Source organism: Eurosta solidaginis, chromosome 1 (genome assembly GCF_040869045.1).
Source record: "Eurosta solidaginis isolate ZX-2024a chromosome 1, ASM4086904v1, whole genome shotgun sequence".
Classification (NCBI taxonomy): Eukaryota; Metazoa; Arthropoda; class Insecta; order Diptera; family Tephritidae; genus Eurosta; species Eurosta solidaginis.
Window position 1 is genome coordinate 227,157,845 of NC_090319.1, and position 23,520 is coordinate 227,181,364.

Sequence of the window (23,520 nt, forward strand, 5' to 3'; positions counted from 1 at the left end):
TTCGTCGCGTAACCATGGTGGCCCATTCCACCAAAAGTTGCAATTGAGCTGCTCGGCTGCACGCATAACGCGACTAGCGCAATCGGCAGGATTTTATTTGGATACAACATGCTTCCAAACGCGGCGTGGCAAAATATCAATAATTTCCGACGTACGATTCGCAACAAAGGTCTTAAGCTTTGCTTGAGATTGGGAAAGCCAAGCTAAAACTATCGTAGAATCACACCATGCATTAACTGAAATAACGCTTTGTGGTAAAATTTCCCTTAAAACGCTAATGAGACGTGATAATAGCAATGCACCGCATAACTCCAGGCGCGGCAACGATAATTGCTTTAGGGGAACTACTCGCGTCTTAGCAACAACTAGATGCACTTTATATGCCCCATCTCGATCCTTGGTGCGGCAGTATACTACGACTGCATAGGTTTGCGTGGATACATCACAAAAACCTTGTAGGTCTATAGCACCTATTAGTGACATGGACACAAAGCGGGGTATAGAAACCCTTTTAATACTTTCCGTGTCGCTGCGATATTTCAGCCATAACCTCGCAGATGCACTGGGCAGCGGGATATCCCAATCCAAGCTAAGCAACCACAATTTCTGAAGCAGGATTTTGTACTGAACAATGAGAGGCGCTATTAATCCCAGCGGATCAAATATGCGCGATAAATCCAACAACAACCTTCTTCTTCTTCTGTTCCTTCTTCTGCACACTTCAATATATTTTGATCCTACTGGCTTGAATTTAGGCTAGGGTAGTTAGATACCCATTTACTTAGCTCTATACCAGCACGTAACATTAGCTGACAAAGCTCATCCTTTATCTCAAGCAGATTCTCCTCACTTTCAGCACTGGTCAACACGTCATCAATATAAAAATCTTCTGCTAATATTTTCGATGCTAGCGGATATTGCTCCGCATAGTCTTTAGAAAGCTGCTTCAAGACCCTTACGGCTAAAAAGGGCGCTGCTGATGAGGTTCCATAGATGACTGTGCAAGGTTGAAAATGACCAATCAGATCTTTCGGAGACTCGCGCCACAAAATGCGCTGATAATTTCGATAATCTTCGGCTACCCAAATTTGCCGACACATTTTTACAATATCAGCGGAAAAAACAAATCTATGCATTCGAAAAATGAAGCAAACAGCAAATAGATTTCTTTGAATGTTTGGACCTGTGCAAAGAGCACTGTTGAGTGATACCTCATTCGCGTCCCTAAATGAACCTTCGAAAAGAGCTCGCAACTTTTGTCCCAGAACTGGGTGATGAGGCATGTAAAATCATTTCCCATCATTAACTTCGATTTCATCAGAATCCAACTCCCTCGTGTGCCCTTGCTTAATGTACTCTCGCATAAACTCCACGTACTGGTGTCTGAGTGAATCATCTCTCATTAAACGATGTTAAAAGGTTAGAAATCGTGCCAAGGCGCCACTTATTGTGTACGAAAACGTGAAGTTTGGTTGATGCGTTGTAGTAAAATGATTTTCAGCATAGGCCATCTCCCCACTATCTACTGGTACTTGAGCCCCTTCAATCCCCCAAAACTGTTTTAAAGACCTATCGATATCAGCTAGAGTGACTAGCGAAATTGAGTGAGGTATAGGATTTGGTGGCATGCTTGTAACAATCCACCCAAAAATTGACGATACGGGTATAACATTGCTATGCGTACTGTGCGCCAAGTAGAATATCAATATGCGATGGCTTATGGAACGACGGTTCTGCGAGGGGAAGCCCACTGAGTTGAATTATTGTAGTTGTTTTTATTGGTTCTATTGGGAGTGGAGACGTAATTCTGCTAAGAACGTGAACGTTGACATCTAACATGTGACTGCTTACTCGAGATTTTATACGTAGAGTGCATTGTCCACGCCTAGTTTCGGCATTGACCGATGATATACCTGAAACAACTACACGAGAATAAGAGCGCGAGAGGGCAAGGCCTTGTGCGCAGCGCTCCGTAATATAAGAAAGTTCAGAGGCGCAATCCAATAATATGCGACAGGGCTTATATCGATTCGCTGCAGTCTGAATTTAAGCAGTAGCTGTGGGCAAAATAAAATGATTGCTACTCCCTTGCAAGTTGTCAATTGCGCTTATGTTCTCTGAACTATTTGTTGAGCATGAGCGAGCAACATGTGATATAGTTGACCATGGGGTCGATGATATTGTCGGAGAAATGGGAGAAGTGCTCGCTGCTTGCGCCGAAAACGATGTCTCTGTAACAGGGTGTACCAAAGTGTGGTGACGTTGGTCACATTCGATGTATGATGTTAGACAATTGAAGCAAAGAGATTTACCTTTAATAAAATTACGACGATTTTCAATACTAAGTGAGTCAACCGCTGAACATTTCGCGATACTACGTTCTTTGGAGCTACATTTTATACATAATGGAGTATTTGAGTCAGTGGTTACTAAGACATGCGAATGCTGCTTGCTCAGTTTAGTACCCGCCTCAGATATTTTCGACGAACTACTACTCCTGCGATCACCTAACTCCAACTCTTCGCAAAGGGAGTCTAAGAATCGTATAAATTCTTCAATGAAAGGTGCATATTTCGTTTTGCTGTCGTTTATCCAACGTAGATAGACTCTGGATCAATTTTTGCTAACAACAAATAAATTAACCATCAATCGCGACTAGTTTGATTTGAGGTCTCCAGGCCCCGAATAACTTCATGAGCTCCATCAGAAATTTTGCGTAGCAAGGTAGGATTTTCAACCGACGTTGTCGGCAGATTTATAAACATGTCGATAAAAGAGTTAGCGATGTGTCGAGGTCGATTTTAGTGATTGTTTAGGGGAGCTGGCAATACAAAATTTACCTGCTTTTTTCTGCTTGTGGGATATAGCTGTGGTGGCGATGATGGTGGCTGTGATATGGCGGTAATGGAGCTTTGATATTGGTGGTGGTTCGGCTGAAGCTGGTACACACATACATATATTTATTATTGTTTTTGACATTTCATCATTTCATTATCTCTCGAATTCTTTACCCATCGCGGTTGTGCTTTTTTACAAAAATAATACTTTTATAAAGAAAATATAAAACCCGGAATAAAATTAAAAATAGTTTTTCTTAAACCCTCGAGAATTCATAGTTATTTGTGCCTATATTAAGATAGCCACCAGTGGTTTGTGTATACACAAGGAATATCTGCGCGTTACTTGTGCTCAAATCGTCCGATACACAAAACAGTATTGCCCACCATCACAGCCGCCGCATACACAAAGGTAAGGACTAGTGCCATCGCCACCAGCTTCAGCCGCACCACCGCCAACATCAAAGCTCCATTACCGCCATATCACAGCCACCATCGTCACCACAGCTATATCCCACAAGCAAAAAAACAGGTAAATTTTGTATTGCCAGCTCCCCTAAACAGTGGTCCTTCGACGCCGCTAAGGAAACCAGCGCAAGAAAAACGCAAGTACCTTCGCCATTTTCGTAAACCGTGAGTATTAAATCGAATTTAATACCTACTTCCCAGTACGGAAATACACCCCCATACGAAAAAATATATATAGAGCGGAAAAATCTGACTCTCGAGGATTGGTGATTCCCGCCAAAAATCCTCATTTCCCGCCAAAATTTCTCGTATATACCTCTTCATATATACATATACCTTTTCGTATATACATATATATATATATATATATACAGCAATAACCCCATATTGCAAAACTCAGTACGGTATATGTGCAAAACATAATAAGAAAAACTAAGCTAGATACAGTGGGCACGCATATCGATTTTACCTCACAAATAATTTTTTTCGGCATTATATTTGCATATCGCTCTAAAATTATTTAATCCCCCTTAAATCGATACAGTGTATTTTCTTGCTGTTTATCATAGCAAAACCTCTAAAGTTTTCTTATTTATCCCTATTTAAATTAATACAAAACGCAAAAAATGTTTTGAAATCTCCATACTTGCGTATACATACATACGGATATACAAAAGAAAGAAAACGACATAAGCGGTGAAATAAAATCTCGTGCACAGTGATACAAGAGTGGTGCAGTGCGTGTAATAGCACTTTTCTCGAATTAAATTTGCACGCTATAAATTCTCAATCCCCATTAAGAATTTCGATAAGCTACTAATTTCTCTCTCCTCAAAGCCTCTACAGTCCAACAAATCGAAGCTAAATAAGACTCCCCTAAGTCACACCGAAAACACAAAAAACAAAAACACATTTTTTAGATAATCTCATACGGTATCAAAATTATAATAATTTACCCCGAGATACTTTTTAAGACGTATATATACATATATCTCACATAATTTTTCCCACGTATATTTAAACCACCCTCATATACATAGTTAATATGTTAAATATAGTGCAAACGCAGCACAGTGGTCAAATTTGCTCAGTCTCACCCTCAAATAAAGTTAACTTAAAAACTTTTTTTGGTTTTGAAAATTATTCTCTCTTGCTATTTAACGTGAATATTTACATAGTTAAAAGCAAATACTCTCTATTCAAAAAAAAAGTTTTTTCTCTCTGAAGTTAAATTTTTGTTAATTCTCATTTGTAAGCGTCATAAAATAAGCTCAAAAATGAGTGTGACGATGAAACCAAACAAAGTGGCTCCAAAACTCAAGGAGTTAAAAGATTTTAACTCTCGTCTGTCCCCAAAAAATTTATTTCCGAAACAGACAATTTCATGGAATATTGTGCTCGGTTTAGGTCGATGTCCCTCCAAGACAATACTGAGTCCTCACTTAACATAAAAAACTCAAACATAGAAAAATTCTGGAATAGAGTCCAACACGTCTTCGATAAGATTGTCGAAACACCAGATCAGGAACTGCTCGAGAATTTTCCAACGTCTGCTAATAGCAAATACAGGTCCTGTCTAATAGCGTATGAAGACACGAAAGCCCAGATCGAAGAACAGCTTCAGTTGCTTAAACAAGCAAATTCACCCGCGCCCCCTACTGTCACACCAGGTTCATCAGACAACTCCGGTATTTCGCTAAAAATCCATCCCTGCGATACCGAAATATTTTATGGTGGTTATGAAAAATGGCCCTCATTTCGTGACATGTTCACAGCCGTTTACATTAACCACCCAAAACTCTCCCAAGCGCAAAAATTGTATCACCTCAGATACAAAACCCAAGGAAAGGTAGCTCAAGTAGTCAACCAATTTCCCTTGACTGATGACAACTTTGCCTTATCGTGGGAAGCCCTAAAGTCCCGATACGAGAACAGACGAGTTCTCGTAGATAACCAAATACGGGCCCTGATGAACTTAAAAACTATCACTACCGAAAACAGTGGGGATATACAAAAGTTGCAATCGTCGGTAAATAATTGCCTACAAATTCTCGCTACGCAGTAAGTATCCACAGATAACTGGGACCCCATACTTATTTATCTCGTTACCTCTAAACTCCCTGAAAATACAGTCACGTTATGGGAGCAGTCTCTGACTTCAAGAAGAGAACTTCCTAACTGGTCCCAAATGAACCAGTTCCTCACAACTCGATATGAAGTCGTAGAGCGAGCTGATCAATGGCGACCAAATAAATTTAAAGCTATCCCCCAAACTAGGCCATCATTTAAACCCCAGCAGTCGCACCCCTTTCAAAATAGATCGAGCTCCCACACCCAGTCTCATATGACAGAGCAGCGGACAATATACAAGTGCGCTATGTGTAAAACCTCATCTCACCCCCTTATAAGTTGCTTCAAATTTAAGAAGTTGTCGACCTCTGATCGCAGAAGGTTTGTGAGAGAAAAAAATATGTGTTTCAATTGCCTCTCTCAGTCACACATATTGAAAGACTGTTCCAGTACTCAAACTTGCAATCAATGTCAAGATCGGCACAACTCAGTTCTTCACGAAGACACATCTCAAGTGCCGAAAAGACAACCCTCACGATTGCAAAAGACAGCCTCACAAGCCACGACCACGAACTCCACAGTCTCACCCGGTAATACTCCCGATCAAGCCAATGCCCTGGATGAAAGCCCTTCATGCTCGCAGAAAAGCCAAGTCCAATCGTTTTATTCCGAAAACGATTGTGAAATAATTTTACCCACGGCTATCGTACCCGTAGAGCATAAAGGAGAAATTTTTAAACTAAGAGCTCTTGTAGATCAGGGATCTGAACGAACCTTTATCTCGACCAGAGCCCAAGATAGACTCCAACTCCCATTCAAACCCTCTAGATTTGAAATAGCAGGGATGGGCGGCAAGGTAGTTCTGACCTCAAACAAATTGTGCTCTCTGACTTTGGTATCCCCCGATTTTAAAACCAGGATAAGTGCGGAGGCAATAGTATTATCCCGGCTAACAAAAATGCTCCCCTCGCTTAAGCTCACTAGCGAGCTTCAAGCAAAATGGGCACACCTCAACCTCGCAGACTCGAACTGTCACTCCCCCTCGCAAATAGATCTCGTCCTAGGCAGTGATGTAATACCGCAAATCATCCAAAATGGCGTTGAGAAACTTTCCCCCCATCTTCTAGCGCAGAAAACCATTTTTGGATGGATTCTGAGCGGTAGAGCCCCTGTGATGGTCAACGCTTTCTGCATGCAAGTGTCAGAAGTGACGAATGAAGATCTTAACTCTCTATTGCGAAAATTCTGGGAATTGGAGGAAGTTCCCACCAAACCCCAAATAACCCCAGAAGACGAGTTTTGCGAGAATTTCTACGCAGCCACAACCTCACGCGATGATAACGGTCGTTACATTGTAAAGCTGCCATTTAACCCCTCTTCCCAGAGTCAATCTCATTATCCCACTCTCGGTCTTCAGCTCTGAGCCAGTTTCTTGGAATGGAGAGAAGTTTCCAGAAGAAAGGGGATTTAAAGACTCAATATGATAGTGTCCTAGAAGAATACCTCACCCTCGATCATATGGAGGAAACCGGCTCCTATGAAAAATTTGACGCAGGAAAATGCTTCTCATTTTATCTTCCCCATCACGCAGTTATTAAGCCCGAGAAAAAGACATCAAAAGTGCGGGTGGTGTTTAACGCCTCAAAGAAGTCGGCATCTGGACATGCGCTTAACGACGTTCTTTATACCGGCCCTACCCTCCAGCCGGTCTGATGCTTCTGATTCTCAAGTGGCGGACATACCAGTTTGTTTTCAACGGCGACGTAGAAAAAATGTATCGTCAAATTATAATGCACGAAGACGACAGAAACTATCAGAGGATCGTCTTTCGCTCATCTCCGATCGACCCCATAAAAGACTATCGTCTGAAAACAGTCACATTTGGTGTGAACTATGCCCCCTACCTCGCCATACGTACTCTTCACCAACTGGCCAAAGATGTAGAAGAAACTCCCCAAAGCCGTCCCTGTCTTGACCAAAGAAACATATGTAGATGACATTCTCTATGGCAGCCATGAAATTCCCTCTGCTGAAACATCTCTCTCCCAAGTCATCCAAGTGTTAGCGTCAGCAGGATTTCCGTTACGGAAAATAACGGCCAATCACCCCAGTATTATAAAAAATATTAAAGAAGAGGACTTGCTAGACACCAATCTTTTGGAATTCGAGAGAGCAAGCCACACCAAAACTCTCGGCATACAGTGGAACGCCCTGACCGACACGTTTTCGTATACAGTGGACTCAATACCTCTCTCGTCCGCTAGTACGAAACGACAAATTCTCTCCTCGGTCGCAAAACTTTTTGACCCCGCAGGGTGGCTTACGCCGATTATGATTCAGGCCAAGATTTTACTTCAAGAGCTATGGATAGACGGAACTGGCTGGGACAAACCAGTGAAGCCCCTCCGCTTCATTAAATGGACGCAGTTCGCAAAAAATTTACCCAACATCTCAGATTTAAAGATACCTCGATGGGTTGACTACATCCCAAACCAGCAGGTTGAACTGCATGGTTTCTGCGATGCGTCAGAAAAGGCATATTGCGCCACTATATATCTTCGAACAACCCACGGTGCCACCACTTCGTCCCACCTTCTGGTCGCTAAAGGCAAGGTTGCCCCTCTTCGCACTACCAGTCTTCCAAGACTAGAACTATTTGCAGCTCTACTCCTTGCCCGACTAATCGCCGTCGTACAATCCCATCACGAGCTCTCTCTTAAAAATCTTTACATGTGGTCTGACTCGGAAATTGTGTTAGCATGGCTCGAAAATCCTCCCCACGCTTGGAAAACTTTCGTATCCAATCGAACAGCTGAAATTATGGATCTCGTCGGAAGCGCCTCCTGGAAGCATGTAGGCAGTCGCGACAATCCAGCAGATATGGGCACAAGAGGATGCAAACCCATGGACTTGGCAAACTCTTCGCTATGGTGGAATGGCTCTGCGTGGCTGACCCAGCCCCCCGAAGCCTGGCCAAAACTTTGGTCAAGACAGGGACGGCTTTGGGGAAAGTTTGTTCTACATCTTTGGCCAGTTGGTGAAGAGTACGTATGGCGAGGTAGGGGGCACAGTTCACACCAAATGTGACTGTTTTCAGACGATAATCTTTTATGGGGTCGCTCGGAGATGAGCGAAAGACGATCCGCTGATAGTATCTGTCGTCTTCGTGCATTATAATTTGACGATAAATTTTTTCTACGTCTCCGTTGAAAACAAACTGGTATGTCCGCCACTTGAGAATCAGAAGCACTAGATCGGGCTGGACGGTAGGGCCGGTATAAAGAACGTCGTTAAGCGCATGTCCAGATGCCGACTTCTTTGCGGCGTTAAACACGACCCGCACCTTTGATGTCTTTTTCTCGGGCTTAATAACTGCGCGATGGGGAAGATAAAATGAGAGGCAGTGATCACTCAGCCTTAGCCATGCTGTTTTGTAGGCGATGTCTGTCACAGGCAAGTGCTTAATTAAACTAGCGGCTTCGTCCCGCAGTAACGAAGTCAAGTAGTGGAACTTCTGAACATTGGTTAAAGTGGTTTTGGAATCCACAGAACTAACAAACAAATCGCGAAATATAGGCCAGTCCTTATAATTTCCTGAGAAGGGTGGGATATTTATTTTTGGTAAGTCATTTTCAATATATTTTGATTGTTTAGAAACCTGGGCGAACCTTTCGAGCAATGATGCTTCCTGTTCAGCTAACTTTGAGATAACACTATCGGTCGTGTCTCCTCTAGCGCTGTTCTCGTCGTGTTCTTCGGGCGCAGGCAGGCCCGATTTTAAAGTAAGTAGCAACCCACGTGCTAGCATATATTTTTCTTCATATAGTACATAATCTACCTCTGGATTGGCGTATGCCGAACTGCCTACGTATTTGTACATTTGATCTGTGGTATGCACAAACTCCTTCCATAGCTCGTGCAGGCGTTCGAGCCTGGTGATAACCTGGCCCCTTGTAATGTCATCGGCAGGACCTGCCGCGAATGCAAGCAGACGAGTGATGGAACCCTTGAGGCGCCCACGAAATTGTACAAGAAGATTATATTCTTCCGACATTTTTACAAGAGACTTTGGTAAGTTAATTTTTATTTAAATAGGTTATAGTTTGAAAAACAAAATTCAGCCGATCCGGCTCGAAGGACCAGTTCCAATGGCGATTAATGCCGTGAAGGCGACGAGTAAATGAAAACCACGGTTAGTAATCGAAACAGTTTATTCACGTGCAAAATTCATCACAAGACTAAACTAGCAAATTATTTAATACGAGCATGAACCCATTTGGGTATGTACCAAAAATAATAACAGAACATTTAATAGAATTACATATTTACATATATGCATACATATTTCCTACGTACCAATAATAATGACAATGAGAACAACTGGAAAGAAACTGTTACACATATAGAGAATGCCTAACTAAGTACAGAGACCGTGAACTGCATTCGTACAAAATAAATTATATATAATATATTACGAAACAGTTATGAAAGTGTGTTTTTCGGTGACGATGAAGTCGGCGGTTTACTCCAGCGAAATAAGTATAGGCAGGTGGTCGGATGCCAATATTACCATCGGCTGCCAGTTGACGCAGTTTACGAGTCCTGCGCTCACTATTGATATATCTGGCGAACTGTGACAGCTTTCTACCATACGAGTGGGGGCGTCTCCGCTTATTGTGCAGAACGTCGATTATTCTATTTGGTCCGCCAACATCTCACCTCTGCTGTCCGCCTGCAGGTATGAATGCCATAGATCGTGATGGGGATTGAAATCCCCTAAAATAATGCGATTATCGCCACTGGCTAGGGCTCTGATATTAGGGCGGTATCCACTGGGGCAACAGGTGGCAGGAGGGATGCAGATGTTTGTGATTTCTAGGTTTACATCGCCTGACCGGACGGATAAGCCGTGACGTTCTAAGACACTGTCCCTGCGGTCGATGTCGGGATCAAATATTTGATAATGTACTGAGTGGTGTATGATAAACGCGATACCGCCTCCATTTCCGCTCTCGCGATCTTTTCTGTGGACATTATACCCAGAATAGGTCTGCAGAGCAGATCATGAAATCGACTATCTCCGTGATCTTCCCAGTTGATCCATTACAGTTTAAGTGCAGAATTATGAAGTGCAGCGAGGGAGACGTCGTCACACTAGGAGTAACTGATGGGTGACTACGCCTGAGTTGTGGGAGGCCGGGACGCAATTGCTGTTGTGGCCCTGGGACTGGACGTCCGTGGACAAGCATTGGCGTACCCGGTGTAGTTGGGTTTGCTGCCTGGCAACATGGCTCAATGAAGCCCGTCGGGGGTTGCCGTCACGGAGACCAGAACATCTAGGAAAGTGGCACCTTCCAAGGCAGGAGCTGCATTGGGTGGATGACGCAAATATATATATTCTGTGCTGGCAAACGGTGCTAGGGAATAAGAGTCTGTTTCTCTGACCTACACGACTGCTGCCGGAAAAATGGGAGCTGATGCTCGGCATTGCTACCGACTATACTACGGAGATTGTAGTTATGAGTGGGAGCGGCCGTATGAGCTGGTGGCACCGTAGGGCGCGAGCAGCAGCGGGTACTTGTTGTGGCGTGCTGAGCAGCAGAGCTGGTGGAAGGTAGTGGGGGCGCTGAGGCGTAGACTACGGGACGCCCTTTGGCGTGAACAGAAAGGAGCCACAAAAGATTTATAAAAGTTACGAGGACGTCGGGTTTTGGGATCTAGCCCAGAACAACCTGTTCGATGAAACCATCCCTTGCACGTGACACACTGACAAGAGTATGACCGTCCTAAAAAGATTACTTTCCGACAAACGCAGCAAAACCATTTCTCAGTATCGCGGTCAGGAGAAGGGACCGGATTGGGTTCGATACCTTCCCGAAGCAGGAGAGTATGGCGCTGTCCCGCTGCAAGGAGCTTCTGGGAGGATGACATTTTGTGGGAGGGACGCAACAAATTAAATGGGGTTACACTGAAATGACAGCCCTTGGTCGGGAAAAATTCCGAGTTACTCCGGTACATAGAACCGGCAGCCTTGGGAAGCGCTGTCATTTTGTCTTTACGATCAGCATACAAATTTGCATAAAAAATATAATGGAGAATTAAGTCCCCTTTTTGCACAGACATTAGCACATACATAAAAATGTACCAAAAATATAACTTCTTTTATAATTTGTAAGGAAAGGGAATTTTTCAATGCATCTTAACAATTTATGTCGCATTAACTTGGCAACACGCATAAATATGTACATACATATGTCAAGCTGATATACATAAAATGAATATATGAATATAAGTGTGCAATACGAAATCCAATACTTCTCAAACACTTTGAATACAGTTTACCTTCCAGAATCAATTACAATCAATGTTTCTTTTCCATAAGCATGGCCACTTTGTGGACGGAACTGATTACTTACATTATTACTGGTAATGGAGTAAGTAAACGATCTCCGAACAATCTTCGGATATTTATTACTCTAAGGCACACCTTTCTAAAATATTTATCGGCATTGTAGAGAGGTACAATTCGTGTACTTGTAATCGAAGTGGTAAAGTATAGTCAACACATTGCAGTGTATATTTATGCAATTTTAATCGACAGTGTAGGTAGAGCACCCACAGAATGATACCCAATTCTCAAGTGGTAAGTGCTCTTGGAACAGAATCACTGTACAACTTAGTGTACAATTCAAAGGCAGGGTAACAGCAAAGTAAATTATGTATTTTCATTTATACCATTTTTAAAATGTTTATTTTTATTTAGTTATTTTAGAAATTAGTAAATTTATGAGAAATATTTCATCAAAAAAGCTGTAAAAAACTAAAGTAGCAACTACAATTTCATACTAGATATTATGCATACACATACATATGGGGCATCCACAAACCTAACCTACATATATACATACTCTTTCTTATAATTAATAAAAAAACTGAAATATTGTTTGAGAAAAAAAACGTCAAAAGGATAAAAGAACAAACTAAAATACGAAGTTCATATTATGCACATATTTTTCTTAGGAGTATATCTTTACTAATTTGGTGACTTTTTCCCATCATTCGTTTTTTTATTGTCTGTATTCCCAGCACTTCCTATATTTTTAAGATGTTAAATTTTATTATCGTACTTTCGTTTTGCTAAGCGACGCTTTTGCGTTTTGAATGCTTGTCGTATGGTTTGTTTATATAAGCGCTCATTGGTGCAATCAACTTTTAAAGCATCTGTAAATTAAACAAAAAAATAATAAAAAAACTGCTGTGTTAACTTACATAATACATAAAATCACAATATTTCAATAGTTCACAGAACTTACAGTTATGCTTGCTAGAACTACACAATGCATACACTAAATAAGAAGAAACCTATTATTATCATATTAAATCTAAGTAATTTAACTGAAAAACTCACTTAAATAGTTTAAATTTGTGTTTTATTATTTATTGCCTAAGGTTTTTTACTTTTAAATTTTTTCAATACTATGTTGCTGAAAAAGTTAAGGAAATTATATAACATTACTGGAAGAGTTTATGAATGGATAGAAGATTATCTAAGTAACAGATATCAAAACTGAAAGATTTAATAATAAAGTTTCACAGGAGATAGAAGTAAAACATGGTGTTTCACAAGGAAGTAAATTTGGTCTGTTGTTGTTCATAATGTCTATTAATGATTTGCCAGGAGTATTACATCATTGCAAAATGCATATATATGCGGATGATACACTGATTTATTTAAGGGAAACGATGTGCAAATTGGGCTTGGAAAGATTAATGAAGATATGCTTACTGTATACGAATGGTTGTGTATGAACCAATTGTGTGTTAATGTGCAAAAAACAAAATGTATGGTAGTAGGAAAGCCTAGATTTAGGGAGGAAGCTGAAATGAGATCAATTTTACTTTCAGGGTCACAGCTGGAATGGGTCCAAAGATACAAGTATCTAGGAGTACTTACAGATAATAGTTTGAGTTTAAAAGAACACGTTGAATATATAAATGGCAAAATAGTAAAGAAAGTCAACTTGCTGCGTAGATTGAGAAAAAGTATTTGGAAAGCAAGAAAAACTACATTATTTAAAATGATTTTGGTGCCTCATATAAAGTATTGTTCTACAATACTATTGATGGCAACTAAACAATCAATATCCAAGTTGCAAAAAAATTTTAATAAAGGTATAAGGGCAGTTTTGAACAAAAGTCACTTTGATCCATAGAGTTGAAAATGGCCTATTACCTGAATATTTAGAATCTTTAATTAGAAGAAACTCTGATGTACATCAGTACCTAACTAGACAATAAAATCAGAATTTAATAATGGATTAGCAATGTATAATGCCGTCCCAGATGAAACAAAAAATGTAAGAACAGTCGGATTGTTTAGGGAAAAGATAGATCTCTGGTTAGATGCTAATGCAATGGCTGATGATTAATGTGATATAAAATAATATTTAATAAATCTATTTATTTTAGTTATAATTAACCTTAAATTACTGGCTGTTAAAATTAATAAGAAATAAATTGAATTAGCCGTAGGCTACTTTTTAATAAATAAATAACTAAATTTACAACGCACGATCTTCACACGAATAATCGACTGACGCGTGCCACAAAACGATCTTTACATATATATGTAAAAGTATGAACACACATATGTATGTATATATGTATTTTACACGAACATTAACGAAGTTTTAAAATCTTTATTACGAAGAATTCATAGAAATTTCTTCATTACAAGTCAGCATACAATATAAGTGAATGTAATATATTACTTGTGTAATACATTACTACTAGGGTTTCGTAATGTATAACGTGGAAGGATCGCAGACTAACTTCGTCGCTGGCTAACGCAGTGAATGCTATGTACGTACGTATGTGACCCATCATGTCTCACTCAAACCAAGTATGCGCGCACAGTTGACAGCGAACAACCACATGCATTTTTTGATAAAGATGTGGGGCATAGCCAAGCTTTCAGCTATCCCTAAAACTTTCGAACGAATTATTACCCGTCGACGGCAGCACATGTGTAGCTCTTTACTATAGTCTAGCTAGCATGGTTTTGTACCTCGAAGATCAACCGCTAATAACTTGCTAGTGTTTTCCTCTTTAGTAATGATCGGATTTTTAAACAAAAGGCAAATTGACGTGATTTACACCGACTTCAGTAAAGCCACTTTGATCCATAGAGTTGAAAATGGCCTATTACCTGAATATTTAGAATCTTTAATTAGAAGAAACTCTGATGTACATCAGTACCTAACTAGACAATAAAATCAGAATTTAATAATGGATTAGCAATGTATAATGCCGTCCCAGATGAAACAAAAAATGTAAGAACAGTCGGATTGTTTAGGGAAAAGATAGATCTCTGGTTAGATGCTAATGCAATGGCTGATGATTAATGTGATATAAAATAATATTTAATAAATCTATTTATTTTAGTTATAATTAACCTTAAATTACTGGCTGTTAAAATTAATAAGAAATAAATTGAATTAGCCGTAGGCTACTTTTTAATAAATAAATAACTAAATTTACAACGCACGATCTTCACACGAATAATCGACTGACGCGTGCCACAAAACGATCTTTACATATATATGTAAAAGTATGAACACACATATGTATGTATATATGTATTTTACACGAACATTAACGAAGTTTTAAAATCTTTATTACGAAGAATTCATAGAAATTTCTTCATTACAAGTCAGCATACAATATAAGTGAATGTAATATATTACTTGTGTAATACATTACTACTAGGGTTTCGTAATGTATAACGTGGAAGGATCGCAGACTAACTTCGTCGCTGGCTAACGCAGTGAATGCTATGTACGTACGTATGTGACCCATCATGTCTCACTCAAACCAAGTATGCGCGCACAGTTGACAGCGAACAACCACATGCATTTTTTGATAAAGATGTGGGGCATAGCCAAGCTTTCAGCTATCCCTAAAACTTTCGAACGAATTATTACCCGTCGACGGCAGCACATGTGTAGCTCTTTACTATAGTCTAGCTAGCATGGTTTTGTACCTCGAAGATCAACCGCTAATAACTTGCTAGTGTTTTCCTCTTTAGTAATGATCGGATTTTTAAACAAAAGGCAAATTGACGTGATTTACACCGACTTCAGTAAAGCCTTTGACTCTGTTAATCATAAACTTCTAATTTTTAAACTTGATTTTCTTGCGTTTCCGACGCACTTACTTCTCTAGCTTGAAAGTTATCTCGCCAACAGGACTCAACAAGTTTTGTTTAACAATTGTCTTTCTAAGAAGTTTAATGTAACGTCTGGGGTTCCTCAAAGTAATCATTTGGGTCCATTACTTTTTACCCTGTTCATAAATGATTTACCAAAAATTATCTTACATTCCCGTAATTTTATCTATGCGGGTGATGTTAAACTTTGCTATGCATATCTGCCATCTGAGTTATCCTCTTTCCATCTCTTACAGGCCGACTTGAACTCTTTTCAATGCTGGTGTACAGCGAATTTACTAATTTAGCAAGGTTCGATTCGAGCTCAAGGTCAGAACAATAATTGTTTCGTAATTATAATTATTGTTTTTATATGTATTTAATTAGCGAGCATTGCTCATATTGTTTTATACAATGGTTTTTGTTATTGATATTAGAGAAAAATTGTAAGTTTACAAAAGGCGATGGTTACTGGGACATGTTTCTGAGTTTCACTTCTTCATCAGCTAGCTTTTCGGGAGCTGAGCGTTGAACTCGAATTTCCGACATTCATATGAGTGCAAAGGCAGATGCCTTTAGCTGCTTAGCCATATGAATGTCCCGTTGTTCGCTATACAATTGGTCTCTAAGAGTTGCCTTTTTTGTTTTTATTCTTTTTGATCACCATGTAGGTACCAATGAACTGCAAAAATCGAACACAACAACCTGCGATTACATTCGGCAACATGATCGTGTTCAATCATCCAACTTGCTTAAACGAACATAATCGACATTGATTTAAAATCAACCAACTTATTGCATGCGTGAATATAATCAATTCAGGCGTTTGCTCGTTTGCCTCAACGGTGATTATATTCATCGGAATTAAAAGGCAAATATGAAAACTCCATGCGTCTGAATATTTGCATGATTCTTCGGTCCCTACGTCACGGCGATAAGCTACATATAAATATACATATAAACATTGCTTACGATTGTGTTTGTTTGCCGAACTAATTCTCGTGCTTTGATTTTATTCTCCGCTTGCCTTCGTTTGATCAACACAATCGTACGCAAAACCTGTTCGGTCATTCGATCGCAATCATGCTAACAGAGTCTTGTAAAGACAGATGCTGAGTATATTCAATTACGAGTTTATTCAATTATGAGTTTATTCGCATGATTGAATGTGAATGCAAGTTATAGTGCAAAGCCGGCCAAAAGTTGCACATTGTGCAATTTCAGTTCGTATTTTCACACCGACACTAACGATGTGTGATCACGATCGTTTGCTTTCGCTTGTCATTCACTAAAATCAACAGTGAATGCAAAAGGAAAAGTCCATGCTACTTTTTGGGCACATAATAAAAACAAATTGCTGCAATGTTAAATTAATTATTAATAATTAATTATTAATAAATATTGACAATTTAATATAAGTAACTTTTTATACGTTCTAGTTAGTTTTATTAATTTTTATAAATTTTTTTTATTGAATAACTTTATGTTTAGAAAATATATTTCTATCTTTACATTTACTTTGTTTTATAGGTCTTTTTTAATCAAAAAGTGAATTTTTTTAAGTAAATTTTGCATTGAAGAAACACCATAACTTATTTTATAAAAAGTTTTATCTGGCTAGCTCGACCTCCGCATTCTTAGTTATACGAATATAAGTAATATAGTCAGGATTAGCTTGAAATCAAATAACCAAAGTCCTTTTTAATTTCAGACTTCACAGTCCACATTTTCTTTTAGCACACTGTGGGGAGTTGTCACTAAATTTTTACACACACTTATGCAATTTTTTAGTATTTGTGTGGCCGGCTCTGTTCTAGTGTTTGATTAAATCAAGAAAATTGTGATTTCTGCAGTTCTCTGGTAGGCTCATACACTCTGTATGTAGTTTATTCCTAATAGTGTGGATATAATTTTTAGGCGCGCTTTTGAAAGCTAGTAACATTTGTTCGGATTTTTACAGTATTTGTTTTAAATACTTCCGCTGTTACTATTATATAATATGATCATATGTATTTAATTAGCGAGCATTGCTCATATTGCTTTATCCAATGGTTTTTGTTATTGATATTAGAGAAAAATTGTAAGTTTACAAACGGCGATGGTTACTAGGACATGTTTCTGGATTTCACGTCTTCATCAGCTAGCATTTCGGGAGCTGAGCGTTGAACTGGAATATCCAACATTCATATGAGTGCAAAGGCAGATGCCTTTAGCTGCTTAGCCATATGCATGTCCCGTTGTTCGCTGTAAAATTGGTCTCTAAGAGTCGCCTTTTTTGTTTTTATTCCTTTTGATCACCATGTAGGCATATACAATCTGTATGTAGTTTATTCCTAATAGTGTATATATAATATGAATGTTGGAGATTCGAGTTCAACGCTCAGCTCCCCAATCGTAAAATAATTACTTTCTTTCCGGAATTTAACTTTCCTACTTTCACCACTTTTGGAAGCGAGAAAAAATTGTTTTTGTTTTATCGGCCTATTGATAAATGATGGAAGGTTCGATTCGAGCTCAAGGTCAGAACAATAATTTTTTCGTAATGATAATTATTGTTTTTTTTTTAATTTTTCTATAATTGAAAAATTGTATTTTGTTTTTTGAAATAGTAAGTAGAAAATTTGTCAGGCAATCTGCCATAGCTGCGCAGATAGATCCATTTCGAAGGGTGCTAAGCCTTTTAGCTATACAGCGGTGGTTTGTTTGACAGATAAATTGATACTTCTATTCCTCCTTACCAACTATATTTAATCAGCGTTGCACCATCTGTTACAAATCACTGATAATGCTGGATTTGATTTTATTGTCAATTACTTTGTTTGACATTCCCAAGTGCTCTTAGTTTATTAACTATTGTTTTTGTTTTATCGGCATATTGATAAATGATTCAAGGTTCGATTCGAGCTCAACCCAGAACAATAATTTTTTTTGTGATGATAATTATTCTTTTTTTTATTTTTCTATAATTGAACAAGTAAGGAAGGTTAAGTTCGGGTGTAACCGAACATTACATACTCAGTTGAGAGCTATGGTGACAACATAAGGGAAAATAACCATGTAGGAAAATGGACCGAGGGAAACCCTGGAATATGTTTGTATGACATGTGTATCAAATGAAAGGCATTAAAGAGTATTTTATGAGGGAGTGGGTCATAGTTCTATAGGTGGACGCCATTTAGAGATATAGCCATAAAGGTGGATCAGGGTTGACTCTAGAATGCGTTTGTACGATATGGGTATCAAATGAAAGGTATTAATGAGTGTTTTAAAAGGGCGTGGACCTAAGTTCTATAGATGGACGCCTTTTCGAGATATCGCCGTATAGATGGACCAGGGGTGACTCTAGAATGCGTTCGTACGATATGGGTATCAAATGAAAGTTGTTAATGAGCATTTTAAAAGGGAGTAATCCTTAGTTCCATAGGTGCACGCCGTTTCGAGATATCGCCATAAAGGTGGACCAGGGGTGACCCTAGAATTTGTTTGCACAATATGGGCATCAAACGAAAGGTGTTAATGAGTATTTTAAAAGGGTGTGAGCCTTAGTTCTATAGGTGGACGCCGTTTCGAGATATCGCCATAAAGGTGGGCCAGGGGTGACTCTAGAATTCGTTTGTGCAATATGGGTATCAAACGAAAGGAGTTAAAGAGTATTTTAAGAGGGAGTGGGCCTTAGTTCTATAGGTGGACGCATTTTCGAGGTATCGCAATAAAGGTGGACCAGGGGTTACTCTAGACTTTGTTTGTACGATATGGGTATCAAATGAAAGGTGTTAATGAGTATTTTTAAAAGGGAGTGGGCCTTCGTTTTATAGGTGTTCGCCTTTTCGAGATATCGCCATAAAGGTGGACCAGGGGTGACTTTAGAATTTGTTTGTATGATATGGGTATCAAATGAAAGGAGTTAATGAGTATTTTAAGAGGGAGTGGGCCTTAGTTCTATAGGTAAACGCCTTTTCGAGATATCGCCATAAAGATGGACCAGGTGTGACTCTAGAATGCGTTTGTACGATATGGGCATCACATGAAAGGTGTTAATGAGTATTTTAAAAGGGAGTAATCCTTAGTTCCATAGGTGGACGCCGTTTCGAGATATCGCCATAAAGATGGGCCAGGGGTGACTCTAGAATTCGTTTGTGCAATATGGGTATCAAACGAAAGGAGTTAATGAGTATTTTAAGAGGGAGTGGGCCTTTCTAGACCAGGGGTGACTCTAGACTTTGTTTGTACGATATGGGTATCAAATGAAAGGTGTTAATGAGTATTTTTAAAAGGGAGTGGGCCTTCGTTCTATAGGTGTTCGCCTTTTCGAAATATCGCCATAAAGGTGGACCAGGGGTGACTCTAGAATGAGTTTGTACGATATGGGTATCAAATTAAAGGTATTAATGAGAGTTTTAAAAGGGAGTGGTGGTAGTTGTATATGTGAAGGCGTTTTCCAGATATCGACCAAAATGTGGACCAGGGTGACCCAGAACATCAACTGTTGGATACCGCTAATTTACTTATATATGTAATACCTGCCAAGATTTTAAGGGTTTTTTATTTCACCCTGCGGAACTTTTTCATTTTCTTCTACTTAATATGGTAGGTGTCACAACCATTTTATAAAGTTTTTTCTAAAGTTATATTTCGCATCAATAAAACAATCCAATTACCTTAACATATTTCATCCCTTTTTTCGTATTTGGTATAGAATTATGGCATTTTTTTCATTTTTCGTAATTTTCGATATCGAAAAAGTGGGCGTGGTCATAGTCGGATTTCGTTCATTTTTCATACCAAGATAAAGTGAGTTCAGATAAGTACGTGAACTGAGTTTAGTAAAGATATATCGATTTTTGCTCAAGTTATCGTGTTAACGGCCATGCGGAAGGACAGACGGACGACTGTGTATAAAAACTGGGCGTGACATCAACCGATTTCGCCCGTTTTCACAGAAAACAGTTAACGCCATAAAATCTATGCCCCTACCAAATTTCAAAAGGATTGGTTAATTTTTGTTCGACTTATGGCGTTAAAAGTATCCTAGACAAATTTAATGAAAAAGGGCGGAGCCACGCCCATTTTTAAATTTTCTTTTATTTTTGTATTTTGTTGCATCATATCATTACTGGAGTTGAATCTTGACATAATTTACTTATATACTGTAAAAATATTAAATTTTTTGTTAAAATTTTACTTTAAAAAATTTTTTTTTTTAAAAGTGGGCGTGGTCCTTCTCCGATTTTGCTAATTTTTATTAAGCGTACATATAGTAATAAGAGTAACGTTCCTGCCAAATTTTATCATGATATCTTCAACGACTGCCAAATTACAGCTTGCAAAAGTTTTAAATTACCTTCTTTTAAAAGTGGGCGGTGCCACGCCCATTGTCTAAAATTTTACTAATTTTTTATTTTGCGTCATAAGTTCAACTCATCTACCAAGTTTCGTCGCTTTATCGGTCTTTTGTAATGAATTATCGGACTTTTTCGGTTTTTCGAAATTTTCGATATCGAAAAAGTGGGCGTGGTTATGGTCCGATATCGTTCATTTTAAATAGCGATCTGAGATGAGTGCTCAGGAACCTACACACCAAATTTCATCAAGATACCTCAAAATTTACTCAAGTTATCGTGTTAACGGACGGACGGACGGACGGACGGACATGGCTCAATCAAATTTTTTTTCGATCCTGATTATTTTGATATATGGAAGTCTATATCTATCTCGATTCCTTTATATATGTACAACCAACCGTTATCCAATCAAACTTAATATACTCTGTGAGCTCTGCTCAACTGAGCATAAAAATTGCTAGCTGTGCAGATAGATCCATTTCGAAGGGTGCTAAGCCTTAATCATCAGTAGGTAAGGAGGAATAGAAGTAGCAATTTATCAGTCAAACAAACCACTGCTGTATAGCTAAATTGTTAGCGCAGCGTGCCAAAAGCGTACTGATAATGAAGGCTTAGCACCGTTCGAAATGGATCTATCTGCGCAGCTATGGCAGGGTGTCTGAAAAATTTTCTACTTACTATTCCAAAAAAACAAAATACAATTTTTCAATTATATAAAAATTAAAAAAAAAACAATTATCATTACGAAAAAATTATTGTTCTGACCTTGAGCTCGAATCGAACCTTCCATCATTTATCAATAGGCCGATAAAACAGAAACAATTTTTTCTCGCTTCCAAAAGTGGTGAAATTAGGAAAGTTAAATTCCGGAAAGAAATTAATTATTTTACGATTCTATGACGTGACGTTATTTATTAGTAATTGCATCTTTTTTTCTTTGTTTAATTTTGAACTAGTGGCTTTTTTCACATTATTTATATGTTCTGAAAAAGGGTTCCAATTTTTTTTTACAATTTCAATTTCAACATTCTTTTCACAGTCAGACGAAAATTGGACATTCCTTAGTTGAGATTTAAGTTCTCCCAAAACTCTTCACAGTTTTATTTTTTTCTCCAGTTTTTTTTTTTTTTTTTTTGTTTAAACTTGACTTTTACAACAATTCTACTATTTATATAATTTTATGTTAATAACTGAATGTATATAGTATGTATATGTACAGTATTTCGCACAAGAACGCCTTACCACTTTGGTAGTTTAAAGTGTCAACTCGTTTTTTTTTTTGTAAAGATTTTTAAAATTTTTAGCTCTTTCAATTATGCAGCATTTTTCAACTCAAAAAAAGAGCAATTTTTGCTTATATTTAAGAATTCATGAGCTTAACACCGGCTTATAATAATTGAATTTCAATTATTGTGTTTTTTCTAAGAGAAACTGAAAAGAAAGAAACATTTACTGGCATACTGCGATGGACCATTTCGAAAACCGCCAACATAATCATCATCAGGCAATTTTGTAATGTTATCAAAGGTTTCACCGGGATTCGAACCGTGAATCACATGGTGAAACTGCAGTAGCCTTTAACCACTAGGCCATCCTGCTGGTATTTGTTTTCATGCTTAATTCAGGTTTTCTCATTTCTACACTAACAACACAATTGAGACATTCTGTCTCTATATTGATTTGTGTGCCATGTAGATTGTTTTTGTAAAGTTCTTCTTCGTTGCGAATGAGAAGCTTTGTCAACTCGGGCTCAGTTGTACATATCTATGTATGTTTGTTTAATGGTGTGTTCAGTTTATACTTATATTTAAGAATTCATGAGCTTAACACCGGCTTATAATAATTGAATTTCAATTATTATGTTTTTTCTAAGAGAAACTGAAAAGAAAGAAACATTTACTGGCATATTGCGATGGACCATTTCGAAAACCGCCAACGTAATCATCATCAGGCAATTTTGTAATGTTATCAAAGGTTTCACCGGGATTCGAACCGTGAATCACATGGTGAAACTGCAGTAGCCTTTAACCACTAGGCCATCCTGCTGGTATTTGTTTTCATGCTTAATTCAGGTTTTCTCATTTCTACACTAACAACACAATTGAGACATACTGTCTCTATATTGATTTGTGTGCCATGTAGATTGTTTTTGTAAAGTTCTTCTTCGTTCCGAATGAGAAGCTTTGTCAACTCGGGCGCAGTTGTACATATTTATGTATGTTTGTTTAATGGTGTGTTCAGTTTATACTTATATTTAAGAATTCATGAGCTTAACACCGGCTTATAATAATTGAATTTCAATTATTATGTTTTTTCTAAGAGACACTGAAAAGAAAGAAAAATTTGCTGGCATATTGCGATGGACCATTTCGAAAACCGCCAACGTAATCATCATCAGGCAATTTTGTAATGTTATCAAAGGTTTCACCGGGATTCGAACCGTGAATCACATGGTTAAACTGCAGTAGCCTTTAACCACTAGGCCATCCTGCTGGTATTTGTTTTCATGCTTAATTCAGGTTTTCTCATTTCTACACTAACAACACAATTGAGATATTCTGTCTCTATATTGATTTGTGTGCCATGTAGATTGTTT